The sequence below is a fragment of the Rhipicephalus sanguineus genome, chromosome 5 (assembly GCF_013339695.2).
Source record: "Rhipicephalus sanguineus isolate Rsan-2018 chromosome 5, BIME_Rsan_1.4, whole genome shotgun sequence".
NCBI classification, from domain to species: domain Eukaryota; kingdom Metazoa; phylum Arthropoda; class Arachnida; order Ixodida; family Ixodidae; genus Rhipicephalus; species Rhipicephalus sanguineus.
This window is the reverse complement of record NC_051180.1, coordinates 22729034-22745635: the sequence shown is the minus strand read 5'-3', so window position 1 is coordinate 22745635 and position 16602 is coordinate 22729034.

The window sequence follows — 16602 nt, the reverse complement described above, 5'->3', positions numbered from 1 at the left end:
CCAACTTGCCCAAAATGTTGCTCTCATATCATAGAATGCCTGGTGCAAGTGCAGTTGCGAAGTGCCCACTACGCCATAATTATTTCTTTTGCGAATTGGTGAAGAAGCCACTACGCGGTCGTAAGGCAAATGGCGCACCTGCGCCGCTGCACGCTTTGTTGGTGCTGCTGCCGATAACAATGATTAATTATACTTGTACGCTTTGTACTGGGCTGGCCTTTAAACCAACCACTCGTTGCGCAATCGCGTGTTTTGACGCCTGACGCGATTCTACGCTTCTGCCACGCAATATTACATGCGTTAAGGAGGCTCCTCCCACTACACGACGTTCGTGCACGGGTTTTTTTCCCAAACAATTTCATGCACTGGCATGGCTGTGTGGTATAACATCTGCCTGCCACGCAGAAGTCCTGGGTTTGATTCCCATTCGAACCAAAAATTTTAATTATTATATTTATTTGCATCTATCTCGAATTCTCGCCCACGGATGACGCTGATTTTTCGCTCACAACCAACGACCCCGACACCGACGCCGACACCCGATTTTCTGAGAAACGAGCTCTTTGACGCTCTCGCGTTAATATGGAGGAATAAGTTGGTGTGGTCAGAACTCGGGTGAGGTAACGCAAGGAACTTATATTTGTTAGATGCGTAATCCTCAATATGTACAATCATTTCCAAAAACAAGGAAATGGAGATGGCCGGCAACATATGATCAATAATCAGATATTTTGCGGGAACGCCTACAAGCAATTTTTGTCCTTCGCACCAACAGAAATCAGAGTGAACTGTAGTGAAGTATAATTTTATTTCCATGAATATTACCTAGAGGCAATGTGGGTAGTATGACGGAGCCATATTTTGTCTGTACATATCGTAGAGCAAAGTGACTGACTTGGACAGCAACCACAGAGGAAGGCGTATGAATACTGGACGATGACTGAATATATATATATATATATATATATATATATATATATATATATATATATATATATATATATATATATATATATGGCGCTTTTTTTCGAAATGAGTCCAATCCATCTAAAGAGAATTTGAAAAAAACGGCAAAAATTTGCTATGCAAACTAAATACAACGCTGTCATGCAATTCTATGATATGTTTTACATGTCGGCTAGGGGAAGTTTCTGGCCACAATCAATTGAAAAATATGCAGTTGATTTCACAATTATTGGCATGATAACGTTGGATTTGGCTCATATTGAATTGAGACATTGAATTCAATGCGGTATTCTTGAAAAACTTTATTGAAATTCTGGCAGCGGCACATTCTTGCTTCGCCGGCATCGACATTGCTTCTCTTCACAATGTCTACGACGTCTGGGGACAGATCTCTCGCCGATCTCTTCACTTCCATCAGAATCCATGATAATCCAGCTCCGAAAGGGCAAAAAAAAACTTGCAGAAACATCGAGAAAACAGGCAGAGCAGTCAGGCTAGGCGGGAAATCACACGGAGGCTTCCATGTTTGCTGAATCAACGTGATTGCTGAAGCGCTCTGCTATTGGCATACTGGATTTAACTCATTTTGATCCATACAGCGCATGGATCTGGCTCAAGTTCGTTTTGAAACGAGGTCTGTAAGCACAAGTAGCTGTTAGTATTTGATCCATTTCGTTCTGATAACTCTTTTAGAGGAAAGTTGAGAGAATGTACTTGCCAATGGATCAATATTTGAGCTAGTTTCGGTTTCTGGATTTAGCTCATTCCGAAAACACACACACACACACACACGCACGCGCACACACACACACACACACACACACACACACACACACACACACACACACACACACACACACACACACATATATATATATATATATATATATATATATATATATATATATATATATATATATGTGTGTGTGTGTGTGTGTGTGTATATATATATGTATAACAAAAAGTGTTCACCATCTCCTGCTTATCTCAAGTCGCTGTCGTCCAATCAGTACTGGTTGCTTTTTATCATGATGAGTTTTCTTCAAGCGAAACATAGCATTAGTAATCGTCAGTGTACAAGTGAAGGTTGTTCTGTTAGTACACATTGTACTCGTTTATTTTCTTTCGTAGCTGGGGTATTGTCGGTCTCCACCGAAATCGCCCTGTCGCCTCATTACGAGGGGAGAAACAGGCTTACATTGGTCACATACTTATTTAACATTTCCTTCTCCGCCGACCGTAATAGATTTTGCTCGCTGAGGTGCACTGCATCCTTTTTCATATGATACATAGAATGAGAAGTGCCAAATTGTCATCAGAATATTATCCGAAATATATTTAAGCAATCTGTTTTGCATTTGACGCCAGCATTAATATCATTGATGGTTTAAAAATGTGAGCTCAAAAGTGTCCATGTTAAACGCAACCACACGGAAGCAGCCATTTCGAACGAGTAGCGTTTCCAAACAGCAGCGTGGTGCCCTCGGGTCGACGCATCGGCGTACCTTGATTCGCAAGGGCGGGTTCGTGACCGCCAATACGTTTCACCGAGGCCTTCCCTGTTTACACACGCTCACTGCGCACGCGGGCAGCATTTCGCAAAAGCCTCAGCCTCGAGCTCTGCTGCTACCTTGTGCGGCTGACGGCAGCCGGCGCTGCTTTGTAGGTGTCGACGGGGAGAACCGGAGTCCGGAAAGCAAGCAAACTTCCGTGATTCGTCAGCCATCCATTCTGCCCAAAAGCTGCTATCGTTCTGCTTGCAGTGGAATGTAAATGACATTCCTCTATTGATTGTACACGTTGATTGTATTAACTGCATAAATCATTCCACAAAGGTTAATATATTAACGTTATCCTGTTGCCGATGGTAATCAATTTTCTTAAATAGATGCATTTTGCATGTTGTGCCAACGTTATGCAGGCATCAAGCGAAGGGAAAAATTTGTTTTCAAGGAACAGCTCATAAACGGAGGTCCTTCGTGTTACATTCTGCTCAAACTAATTTGACATATACGGGCCTGAACTCGCAGATTCATATTTGTGCTATAAGTGTTCTTTAGAGTTTTGGGAATGCTCGCGCACAACGCTATCTCGCACGAACAATGAGCTCTGACAATTAGGGAACTTAAATGCTAATCTCACCAGCACTCACGCTCTAAAGCCCGATAATTTTCAGTTTTATAGAAAATGAGCTAGCTTTTCAGAGAAAAAATAAAATGGGAGCGTCACAGATTTCTGCTAAGTGCGCGATCGGTAGTGTAACGCGACTAACTGATAAAGTAACCCAGTTGCTATCTACATAGACATTTTCCCCTAGAAGCGTTTCTTAAAGTAACAGGCACCCGATTAACTATGGCTAGCACTGCGCCACAAGATTAGCTACCTAGCATTAATGTCCTGTTCCGTCTCCTTGAACTCAATGCCAAAATAAGTCAGTGGTCAGTGATAAATATACTCAATGCCAATTTAAGTCAGTGGTACCATTAAAATGCCGATACAACATGAGCCATTATATATAATGCCATCCTACGTGCACCAGGAAATTAATCGCAGCTGCTTATGTCATTTTGGCAGAAATGCCCAAAAATGCAGCCATCTGCTACCATGATCTGGATAAACTTGAGGCCACGTGGTAAAACCAAAATCGCTTGAGTCAATTATTTATGTAGCTGTAGAAGTGCTCGGGAAGTACAGAAGCGTCTATAAACTCAAAACGTACCAGTGCCACACATGCTACATTTCGTGCAAGTCCTTGCTCAAACAACAGGACGCGGGCTAATCCAGATGAAGCGTTTTATGGGCACATGCAGGTCTTCGTGCGCTCTTTGCGACAGCTACTTAAACTGTTCCTTCGTGCCAATTACGCCATCGGACAACCTGAGCACCTGAATCGGCAGACCATCTCGAGAAAGCTCGAGTCTCTGGGGCCGAACGACAGGAAAGATGTACGAGTCGGTCTCCGCCGGAATGTCTTGGCCATCGACGTTATACTGCAGACCTCTCTGCTTTCTCTGACCAGAATCACAGACCGATGGTATCGAGGTCCAAGCACACATTCCGCTGAACAAGGACCTAGTGGGCGGTGTGATATACGATGGCGACATCACCATTCCTTGTGGCGACCTTACGATGCTGATCAAGGCAGTGAGTGACCACACCAACATCGTCCAAGTATCACGTTTGGGTAAGTGGCGCCCGTCCCACGTGAAGGTAAGACATTTTCAGTACGTAGTTCGTCCGTTTACACCAAAACCGCTCCAATGCCATGAGTGTCAGAAAAAGGGTCATGTGAGCGGAGTATGCAGGAACGTGGTAGTTTGCCTCCGATGTGCAGAGCTCCGCAATGCAGAATTCTGCCGAGCAACTGCCCTGAAATGTCCCAACTGCCATAAATCGCATGAAGCTTCATCAGGAGACTGTCCGTTAATGAAAAAGGAATGGAGCGTATTGAAACAGATGGCAAAGGATGGTTCAACACACAGAGAAGCTGCTGATATTGTCTAAGTGCCAGAACGGCGTTCCTGTCCTCGACGGAGCTCTAGGAATACTGCTGCCCAATCTGGACCTTCACCGCGATTTCATACTCCAGCGGGCCACCGGACTACCGACAGTCACCAACACTGCCGCCACCACCACCACTATCACCAGCAGGCTGCAGCCTACGCGTTACATTCGGAGAACCCAAAATACGCAGAGGCGATGAAAGGGGCGGTGGATGTCACGGGGCTGTCATTACCACCACTGCGCACTCACAGAGAGCCGGCTCAAGATTCCAGTGATAATCTCCGCAACGAAGACCTACGTGTCAACTGCGTTGAAGTCATTGACAAGCACAGTGTGCACACTCCTCACCGGAATGACAACCTCATCCACTCGAAGCGCACTGCAATTTCTGGATACCTCGAAGCCAGTCCGTGCAAGCCTTCATTAACATTATGGATTGCAGTCTACCTCATAAGACCATCGAAGTCGAACCGTACTCGGTGACAGTTCACAGTTTGAACACATCTGGTTATGCGCTGTGAACGCTGCTATGCATGCGAGCGTATTAGAATTATCCTCTCTTTCCCTCCTTTTTCTGTGCTTTCCCTCCCCTCCCGCCGTGTAGGGTAGCAAACTGGAGCAATCTGATTAACTCTCTGCCTTTCCTTTCCTTTTCTCTCTCTACCTGTCCCTCTTTCTCCGTAGAATCGTCTTTTGTACTTTCCCGTACGCTGCGAATATTAGAAAACATCGAAAAGAAGGGTGTTTCAAGGCTATTTTCAAGAGTAGTTGAATTGTTTTCCCTAGCGCTTGCTGAACATAGCATATCTTAGCTCAACTTACGATACAAACATTGTTAAGGTTTTGTTCTGTTTTAGTAGTATATTAAAGTGCTGCGTTGACGAAGCAAACGATGCGACAAAATATCTTTTGTTTATTTAAATGACCAGAAATTAGTAGGGCCCACCGTGGTGGTTTAGCAGTAGAGGGGCTCGACTGCTGGCCCGAAGGTCGCGGGATCGAATCCCGGCTGCGGCGGCCGAATTTCGGTGGAGGCGAATTGCTAGAGGTCCGTGTACTTAAATTTAGGTGCACGTTGAGCAATCCCAGGTGGTCGAAATTTCCGGGGCCCTACACTACGGCGTCCCCCATAATCATATCGTGGGTTTGGGACGTAAAACCCCAACAATTATTATTGTAATTATATAAATTAGTATGGGAGTGCGAATGTTAAAAAAATGAATAACGGATCGAATAGTTTCGTTCGATGCGGTACTCGAATCGAATAATACTCACTTGAAATACCGAATCACTTTCGAATAATTTTCGAATAATCAGCACCGACGAGAAAACCCAGAGGAACGTAACGTTGGAACAACGACAGGCCATGTGTTTTATTTTTGTTTTAATAATCGCATTACCAAAATGAATAGAGCCCCAGCTTCTACGGGACTATCGACGCTACATTGATCACATGATGTAGGCCTTATTTCTTTAGAACTCCAGTGTTGCTAAAACGAAAGTGTCACCAATCTACTATCATCATCATGATATTGATCATTCCAACGAGAAGGTGAGAATCACAGCGTTAGAACGAAATTTTTGCACAAGTTTACATGAATCACAACACACAACAGTCTTGTGTTAATTTTCTTGCTGATACAGTACTCAACACTTGTGTTTACCTGCTTTCGGTTCAGAGACCCATGGCTGAAGTAACTGGTTCATCTGTTTTATTACATATTTAGCTCTATTTGCGGTGGTCAGTTCGATATTGTTTAACTTTTAGGTTTTTAGTTTCATTTAAATGCTGAGTGTTAATTGGCTATTCACCAATGCTATTCACCGCGTGTTTACAGGATGTTTTCAGGGCCCTAGATTGGGAAGAATTAGGGATAAGAGTTAATGGAGAGTATCTTAGTAACCTGCGATTCGCTGATGACATTGCATTGATGAGTAACGCGGGAGACGAATTACAGTTCATGATTACTGAACTGGATACGGAAAGTAGAAGAGTAGGTCTGAAAATTAATATGCATAAAACTAAAGTAATGTGGAACAATCTTGGCAGAGAACAGCGCTTTGCAATAGGTGGCGAGACGCTGGAAGTTGTAAAGGAGTACGTCTATTTAGGACAGGTAATAACCGCGGAGCCGAACCATGAGAGTGAAATAACTAGAAGAATAAGGATGGGATGCGGCTCATTCGGCAAGCATTATCAAATCATGAATGGTAGTCTACCACTATCCCTCAAGAGGAAGGTATATAACAGCTGCATCTTACCGGTACTTACCTATGTAGCAGAAACCTGGAGACTTACAAAGAGGGTTCAACTTAAATTGAGGACGACGCAGCGAGCGATGGAAAGGAAAATGATAGGTGTAACCTTAAGGGACAGAGAGCAGAGTGGGTCAGGGAACAAACGGGGGTTAAGGATATCATAGTGGAAATCAAGAGGAAGAAATGGATATGGGCCGGGCACGTAGCACGTCGGCAGGATAACCGGTGGTCATTAAGGGTAACTGACTGGATTCCAAGAGATGGCAAACGCGTGAGGGGGAGACAGAAAATTAGGTGGGTAGATGAGATTAAGAAGTTTGTAGGTATAACGTGGCAGCAGAAAGCACAGGATCGGGTTGATTGGCGGAACATGGGAGAGGCCTTCGCCCTGCAGTGGTCGTAGACAGGCTGATGATGATAATGATGAAATGCTGAGGAGGAAGTACCGTCTTTAATACTGTATAGTCACTGCTGTATTTCAACATGCGCTAACAAAACATCTCGAAGGCTCTAGTCGCTGTTGTACACGAGCCTTCCTCAGTTTACATAATAGTGGTGGTATTCGTTTTGTCATTTAAAAGTAATCCTAATGCTCCTTTGTTAAAGCTTGTTACTGTTTGTTTGAAATGAAATATTGTGAATTTCTAGAGCTGTTTTGAGAGGGGTTGCCTTGTTATTCAAAAAAACTATTCGAATAAAATTAGATTCCTACTCGGTCCGTATTCGTATTGGTTTCGGTGTCATCACTATTTTATTCGTATTCGATTCTGTTCTAAAATTAACTGTTCGCACTCCCTAGAAGTTACCATCACTGCTTTAGAAATCAAGCCGTCAGCTCGATTTATACAGCCACCAGCGTATCGCCCTTGTACCAGCGTTTCTCTTTACTTGCCCTGTAAAGTAAAGAGAAACGATAACGGCGCACGGAGCTTGCACAGTCATCCAGCACCCAATGAACACAGAAAATCGTCGTATATACGGCTAATATCCCTTGTCGCCTTCATGTTCTGAGCGTACGTTTCCACGTTCCCATGTCCTGGATATGCCTCTCAGCTCAGTCTTCCTGTACCGCTGGCAAAAGCTGAATCGGGATCGTTGCTAGTCAAACCGTAACGGCCTGGCTTGCATTGCCGTTTGCACGTACGTGACCTTGTCGTGAGAGGTCTGATTCACTGCAGCGTATAACGAAACTGCATGCGCGGTTAATACGTGAGGCCCTAACCTACTTTTATTGGCGCCACTTCTGGAGAAGTGCAGATGACGCACGCATGGCTACACTGAAACAGCTTTGTCGTTGTTGATGAGAAACAACCGATACAGCGGTTTCCAGGAAAAGGAGAGCGATTTCCCGAGGAGCAAGGGCTACGCCGTCACCATCGGCATACAAGTGATAAAACTGATAGAAGAAAATTTGCCGACGATTACGATACTGCCTAATGCGAATTCTGAGCTCAGCTTCGTGTTGGGGCAAGGCCAACTGTGTTTGAAGTTTTGGCTTGGATTTTTTATTTCCTATTTTATTTTTCATGTCTGTCGGTCACGCCACCGACAGTCGACGGCGACGCCGTTCAACGCAGGAATGCGCGCCTAAGAGCTGCGCTCTAAAAGAATCGAGAACAGCGAGTTTGAAGATACGAACTCTCCTGTGTAAGTATTAAAAACACACTTCGGGAAGGGCATCATTTGCCGAACTTGTGAAGAGGCAATCTTTTGGAGCCTATAAATTGAGTACTCCTGTTACGTGCAGCAAGCAAAAAGAATGTAATCAGGTGTGCGGATATATTAGTTGAGTACTGTAACGTAATTTCTACTAGTTGTGGCAGCCCAGTGGATATAGGGTCGCGCTACTAAGCACGAAGGTGAGGGTTCGTTCCTCAGGAACGCTGGTCTTTATTGTGCCGTCCGGGGCGAAATGCACGAACTCCTGTGTACTTAGCTTTATGTGCACGATAAAGAACCCCAAGTGGTCAGAATTAGTGCAGAATCCTACGCCGCGTAATCATGTCGCGATATTGTGAAGTGATACCGGGATTGTCATTCAAAAATTTTAACGTCATTTCTGTTTAAAGAAGTAAGCGTCGAAGATTGGAGAGACAACTAAAAAATGCACCTTGAGATCACTTCCTTAAACAGATTAATGCAGGTGATAATCTGAGCGTCATGCAGCACTTGCAACTAACGAAGTTTTTATAAAATGTCGCTCAAATGTAAGGTAATATGAAATTACCATTCCATTCACTCAGGTGTACGAAGGGGATGGACGAAGCGCTTGTGGCATTTTATATAGAGAACATGTGATGCGAGATGGCCCGTAAGTATATTAAGAAAAACTATTTTGCAGCCTGAAAATAAGCCATGGGAAAGCAGAGCATATCTGATTTTTTTTTTTGGGGGGGGGGGGGGGGGAGTGAGGGGGTGATAGAGATAGGAGCGTGCTTCATTCGAAGCTTAATTTACTTTCCTAATAGAAGAGATTATTGGTCAGTTTCCAGCTCGTAAGGACATCACGTGCTACGTGACGCCAGCAGGCAACAAAAAAAGTGTTCAACGCTCGGCGTCATGGTTGCGAGCGGAGCTGGCTAACACTCTCAGATTACACAAAAACCATAAATACCCAATAAAGTGGATGGGAAAGCGACCGCCGCTGTAGCTCAATTTATTAGAACATCGGACGTGTTATGCGAAGGTTGTAACTTCGGTCCCTACCTGCGGCAAGCTGATTTTTCATCCATTTTAATTACTGTCCATTTATGCAATTACTATAATACAGTTAAAACATAAAAGTAATGTCCTCGATACCGTCCTTAACTTTACTGTCTGCCGATTTCATGAGGATGTGTCTAACAAAAGAAACGAGGCCTTCATCAATCCCCCTCTTTCCTAGGAGAAGAATATTTCAATCTCAGTCCTCCAACACACACATTCGCACAGACATAAAGTGCTTCATCTGACGATTATCGACGTAACCGACAGCTTCCTCAGTAGCAACTTTATCAGTGCATTGTCAGTGGGAGCAGAAGAACTCGGTAACGTTTTTCTTGTGCAGTATCCTGAACATCTAACTGTTTTGCGGACACATCCACATTCCTTAAACGTATTGCGCCTCATATTTTACTACGGTGCTTTCAACGGTCATTCATTCTACGTCTCCCTATATTTTATTGACAGTCATTCCGCCGAGCACTCAAATTTGGATCGTCGATTGCTTATAACTTAATTTTTCGGGCTCGTATATCTTGTAGGCCTGATATTTAGGTTTCTTGCAATGTACGTAGGTTCCCAGCACATTCGGATCTTTTGCAATGCTGCTGAAGTATCTCCTTTTCCTGGGAGCCTACACACTCTGATGCACGATGCTGGAGTTTTGCGAGCATCGCTCAGGTGGATCTCTGGTATATATATTCATCATCGTGAGTCCATTTTGATAAGCAGGCTTATTCAACAGATATGCTTTTCTTTCGCCTATTTCCCATTCAACCACGACGGAGCGAGAGGGCACAGGCGAAAGATGGCACAATATTTGGCGAAAATTATGGTCATGCGTGTTAACATTCAACATAGCTCCTTATCTCTGTAGTAAACATTTCAAAGCATCTCTTCTGTCAAAACTAATGACAGCCCGTCATTCGTTTCTTCTGTCGTTAGGTTTTGCTGTTTCTCTTTTGAGGTCGGGGCTACCAATAAGCATCATGAAGCCTCATTTATTTGTACTAAACTGAAATGTGCCTACGTCAAACCTCTAAGATCACCACCACACAGTGTGTATATGTAAAGATTGTAACCTCACTTGTTTACTTCGAGCCTCCTTTCACGGCTTATTGTTCATAAGCTGCTGCAGTGGAAGATATTAGCTTCACGTTAAAGGGACACTAAAGGCAAATAACAATTTATGTCAGAGTGAAAGCTCAGTGTATGACAACGTCTAAAATGGCAATATTATCAACAGCAATGCCCTACTTACCGAGAAATTCAGCTAAATGTATCAGACGATGAGCGCCGCGAGTGGGACATTTTGGAACTGATCGCAATGACGTGACAGCGTCCGACTACAATTAATCACTAGTAATCACACTAGCTGCAATAAAAAAAAGAACCTTCCGTGTATCAAGAGACGTAATAAAATGCTGCTCGTTCGTTTCTGTTTGATTCATGGAAAAAAGAACCTCTTGGGCGTTGCCATTGGAAATGGCGCTCGTGGTTCAAAGATTCCGTTTTCGCCCAACTGCGCTTCACCCGGCACATGGATTCGCTCACGCGGCCGCGTCTCAGTGGTAGTTACCGTATCGCGTACTGCCGCGTGTGTTTTGCATGCTCATGAAAGTCGCTCCGACAGAAAGTTCGCCAAAATGCCGCATGCACGTGATTTTGCCGGTGCCCGAATGGTGCACGCCGCCAGTGCACGCCGCCGCGCAGTAAAGGCGGGCAACGTTGGGCACGGCAACAGTGACGTCAGAAAGGCCGCTTTCAGGCGGGTGATTTGAAGCGCGCCAACGGGATGCGGACCACTGAAACGTGAATTTATTTCAAAATAAGCACTTCCTTGGCACAAAAGTAGCACTAGCACTACGAGGTTTGTGGACCGCTATTTTAACAATCAACGCCGACTTAATATTTGCCTTTAGTGTCCCTTTAAGTCAACGACAACAGTATTTAAATAGACATGTTTGCTGCATTGACGCCGTTGTATACACCGATGTTATATACGAAAGATAAATATAGTATTAACTACGACCTATTCTAGACACGCGACAGGGTCGCGCTTGCAACCTGGTCACGTGTTGACTACGACCATGAACCAGGACGCTGTTGATTCTGCCCACTAGGTTCTGAGCGCTGCGTCGTGCCAGTACGTCTTCCCCACGCGTAGCTAGAACACCTGCAGTACATTTCAAGCATCAAGATAAAAATAGCGGAGTTCTCACTAGTAAAGTACAGTTCAGCATTCACTGTGGTCGGTGCAATGACCCCAAAACCAGTGTCACAGCTAAGTAAGCAGATCCTGCAGACAGTATGCTGTATCTAATTAAAAACAAAAGAACGCTATCGCACCACGTCGGCAGATATTGGGGAAGGTTTATGCCTGTGTATTTTAGTACATGTTTGTACATGTGTGTGGAATTTCGAAAGTGGTTGCACAATAAAGCATCCGCGGTACGTATAGAGTGGAACGGGGGAAATGTTTTAAGGCAATAGGAAAATGCATAATAAGCGTTTCTATTCGGTAAGCGCGCGGATTACAGCACGAACGGCGATACGAAAAAGCGTTGACGCATTCGCCTTCCATACGGCAAGCTTTCAAGTAGGCATTTAGTTATGCAGCCGCATCGCGAAAGCGGGAGACGCACCTTGACGCACATTCATCGGTGTCACTGTATCAAGGTTTGAATAAAGCTGACGCAACAGCTGGCGCGAAGACTTTGATGCCATGGCCTCCGCTGCAGATCCGCGGATACGCTTCCTGCATTTCCTGCATTCCTTTAGCGAGTGGTAAACAGCGCCTGTTTTGTATTTTGACGTTCTACCAGTTTGTTTACCGCGAACGAAACGCATCTTAGCTAAGGCCGCTTCGTTGACCCGGCTTTACGGAAGTTGAAGACATGTAGCAGAGAGAGAGCGCGCCCAGTGTTGCTCGCTACACACGAAGACCAATTCGCAGGAGTTATCGGGATGCAGGACCTGCGAGAGAGATATAACATCTCGCGGTGTAAGCATTCAGCCCTGAAGCGTAAGGGCTGAGAGTAGACTGTGTACTGCTTGCTTCTTTTCAGTAGCCTGAAAAGGTAACATAACTCCCGTATTTAATAATACGGCATGACTCGCGTGTGACGAAAAATTATTGAACATGGGGTGTGGCTTGAGCCACCGTTTGGACACGTGGTCTTATCATTTTCAAGGCAGCAACAGCTCTGTCTCGAAAAAGAGCACTTGTAGAAATGTTGGCTCCAGTGACAACCCGTGTTCACAAAATTTTCGCCTCTTCAAGCTTCCATCTTCATCTGAACTTCTGCCTGATTTGGATTAACTTTCATGCGTGGCTTGAGAGAGAAAGAGAGATAACTTTATTATTGTCCTTGCTGGGGTCAAGGGAGGCGGGGGCCGGGAGACTAGGCCTGCCGGAGCCCCCCTTCCTCAGGCGGCGGCCAGACCTTGGGTCTTGGCGGCGTCTTCGGCCAGCCGGACTGCCCAGAGTTCGTCAACCGGGCACGCGCTGAGCAGCATAGCCTCCCACTGCTCGGGCGTGGTTATGGGTTCCTGCTGTGGTTTGATGGTGTGTGTCGCTGCGGGACATGCCCAGATAATGTGGTCGAGGTTGGCGCGAGCCATCCCGCAAGCCTTGCATTGTGATGTGTAAACGTCCGGGTATATGCGACTGTACAGCGTGGGTGTAGAGAATGTTCGTGTCTGTAATAATCACCATGTTGTCGACTGGTGCTTATTTAGTGACTTGTCAGGGGGTGGGTACTTGAGGTGAGCGCCTGATATTAGCGTAATACCTTTTGTGAACATGGGGAAGGAAACGCAATGAGCGACTCGGGCGCGTTCGTGTTAAGGCGTTACCTTATCCGTAATTCGTCATGCCAGGTCATGTCTTCAAGTCGAGGAGCATTTCTGAATACGGGAGTAAGAGCTTTACGTGTTGGTGGTGCTGTACTATAAACACTATAGTAAAATATTTTATGTATACATTTAACTAGGAAGGGGAATGGGGGACGATGTAGCACTGTACAGCGTCGGCGGAAGGGCGATCCAAACATTTCCAGATGGACAATGCGTAGCGAGAGACTAAGCTTATCGTCTACCACTGCCCTCGTTGGCCCTGATAAGTATGATCCTGCGCAAATAGGTTAAACGCCCCTTACATTAAGTCGGCACCTGCATATGCAGCCGTAGCCGCCACCAACGTGTTCTATACGCGAACGATTACGGAAAGTCAAAGGCAATATTAACGGATTTCTTTTGACACGAGGTTCAATCAGGGATGTCATCAAGTAAGCGTCTAGTTCTGTCTGTGATAGTGTGCGAAGTACATTTCAAAGGTTGCTAGCTCTGCAACTTGTTATGTGTAGATTCACAAGTTTCTAAGAGTAGGTTTAACAGGATAGACGAGGAAGATACTTCATATTCGAGAATTACCGATGAAAAAAAGTTAGGCGTCCTAAAGTAGATATGCTAGTCGCTCCTCAGGGGCGTAGCCAGGGGGGGGGGGGGTTGGGGGGTTCAACCCCCCCCCCCCCCGAAATTTTTCAGTTTTGCTTGCGTATATATGCACGTGCACATACAAACGCACGCACGAACATACACAAAGTAGGTTTGAACACCCCCCCCCCGAAAAAAATTTCTGGCTGCGCCCCTGTCGCTCCTGCTCCTTGAATAGAGATATTAAATGTTCCTGTATCTGCAAATCATTTTTGAAAGATTTATCTGACAATTACTATATCGATTAAAGTAAATCCCTTCTCTGAAATGCTTTCCGTTTTCTCGCGCGTATTCAGTTTATATTGCAATTTTGGTAGAAGCTTTAATTTCAGTTATATAGCCATTACTTTTAAAGCATGAGCTATCCAAAGTCATTAACTGTTCTTGCGAAACTAACTGCTTAATATTTTTAGTTCCTTATAAATACCCCCCCTCCCCCCCCCCCCCCCCCCCCCGCCACATAAGCGCCTTGAAACTTTTGGAATTTGTATGCAGATATACAAACTAGTCGCGTCTCTCAAGACTATTTTAAAAGTTTTACCAACCAACCAACATACATATCCCGAAATAAAATCTTGGTTAGGGCCCGTGACACAAAGCTACCGCCGCGCAAAGCCTGACTTTTGAAAGAGCAATATCAATGTGGACAGGCGTGCGCAGAGAGGCAGAGTATTTAGGAAGTCCCCATAGCCACGTGGCGTCCCGCGCTCACGCATGCAACTTCCACACGGTCTCCGCAACCACAACGTGTAAATTTAATGAGTAAATTATGGTGGAGGTCAGCGCAAAAATGCTACCACTCACATCGCCTAGAGTTACTGTATATGCTACCTTTAGGTAGCAGAGTTGCGCATCTGTCTTCCAACGCCGCTAGCAACCATGCATTGCGGAGAAGCTGCCGCTTGGGCCATTTTTTTTTATTTCTCGACGCCGCCGCTGCAGCGAACTGAAAAAGCACTAACCATCGACAGCCAATGTTTACCGCCGGTCTTCGACACGCCAGACAGGTTAATCGGCGACACGGTAGGCATGTCGCCTGCAAAAACGAAGTGCGACTTCACCGCATAGCGGTGGTTGCTAGCCGGACCTATGCGCTACTCTACATCGCCAAACTTGCAGCGCTACCTACGGGGAGCGAAGCGAATCATCACGCGAGTGGTGCCGCTATACCTTTCTAGGTGGCAGCAAGGCAGCGAAGCGGCCTCTTGGTTCTCTCACTCTATGATGCGGTTCTCTCACCGATGCACGTACTAAAGGATGTTGCATTAGAGAGGAGCGCCTTGTAAACAGACTTATATGCATTACGCCACCTAAAGAGCAACGGCAGTCTTTTTAATGTGTTCATGCCTCCGACTCCAGGGCTTCAACATGGTTAACATGTAACGATGTCCGTAACGTGTGTCCTCCTTTTCTTTTGTCCCCGTAACTGTAGAGCAGAGTTTTATCCATGCATGACCAACTAGCGCAATGCCTCACTTTGCTAGCTTCAAAATGAATAGTCTTCAGTGAAGAAATAATAGCGTTTTAGAAAAGGGTACGCAAATACTTGCATTAGCTTTTGTTGCCACTGCGCATGCGTCGTGCGCTATCCTCCTGGGCACCCACGTTAATGGCGTATTCGGGTGGGCGATTTTGAGCGCTCTAGAGCGCTCTGAAAAGTGGTCGCGCGTTCGGTTGGCAAAATCCGAGCGCTCGAACTACCTTCGGGTGGTTCTTTCGGAGCGTCAGCCTCCGACTCGGAGCGCTCCCGACCGCTCTGACTTCGAAGTGAGAGCGTGGTGCCAGTGGTGCGATCTGGCCGGGAGGGGCACTAGACGCCGCGTTTACCGGCAGGTGACAGGGTGACAGCACGAGCGCGCATTTCAGAAGGGGAGAGCATCGGACGCGTAATACTTTGTACACGTGTGTTGTATTGTGTTCGTGGCGTTTTTAAGCGTTTGTGCGGTGAGTTCACATGTACCAAGCCATAACTGCACCATGTCGAAACGGAGGCGGCTACTGAAGGCGGACGAAACGTAAATGGTGTTACAGCAGCTCGCAGACGAATGCCTTCACATCGATGACGCCGAGCAACTTGATAGCGTATGGTAACGCATTACATGCGAGTACAAAGCTTAATCGTGTTGGCAAAAACAACCGCTCTATGCCGAGCTCGCGTGTGATCGTGAACGGCGTAGGAGACGGCCGGCGTCCGCCATGCTAGGCCTACCTCTCGGAATCGTGAGTGACGGCGAGCTATTGCGATGTGCTTGTCGTTCGCGAAGGCGTAGTTGTAGTGATTATTTTCTTATATAACGAAGCGTGGCTGTGCAAAGTTGTTTGTTTTGTGCTTTATTACGAAGATACGAAGTCCTCCAAGTGTGCATGCCGAGGCGCCCTATGTGGGCGGAGCCGCTGATTGCTCGTTCGCCCCGTGTGTGCTGAATCGCCGTACGCCGCACGCCTGATCGGAGGCAAAAACGTACCATCTGTCTCGTCCTTAAACCAGCAGCTCGGACGATGACGCCAGCTCGGATGGTTGACCGCATTTGTCGATGTTTACCCGGCGGCTTCCCGCGCTGGTTGCACGGTGGCGCTACAGGCGCGCTGCTCCGAGATCGTCGATCCATTCAGTTGGTACGCTACCTCTCGCGCTCCGATTGCGGGCTGCCTCCGCATCTGCCGACTCCGAGCCAG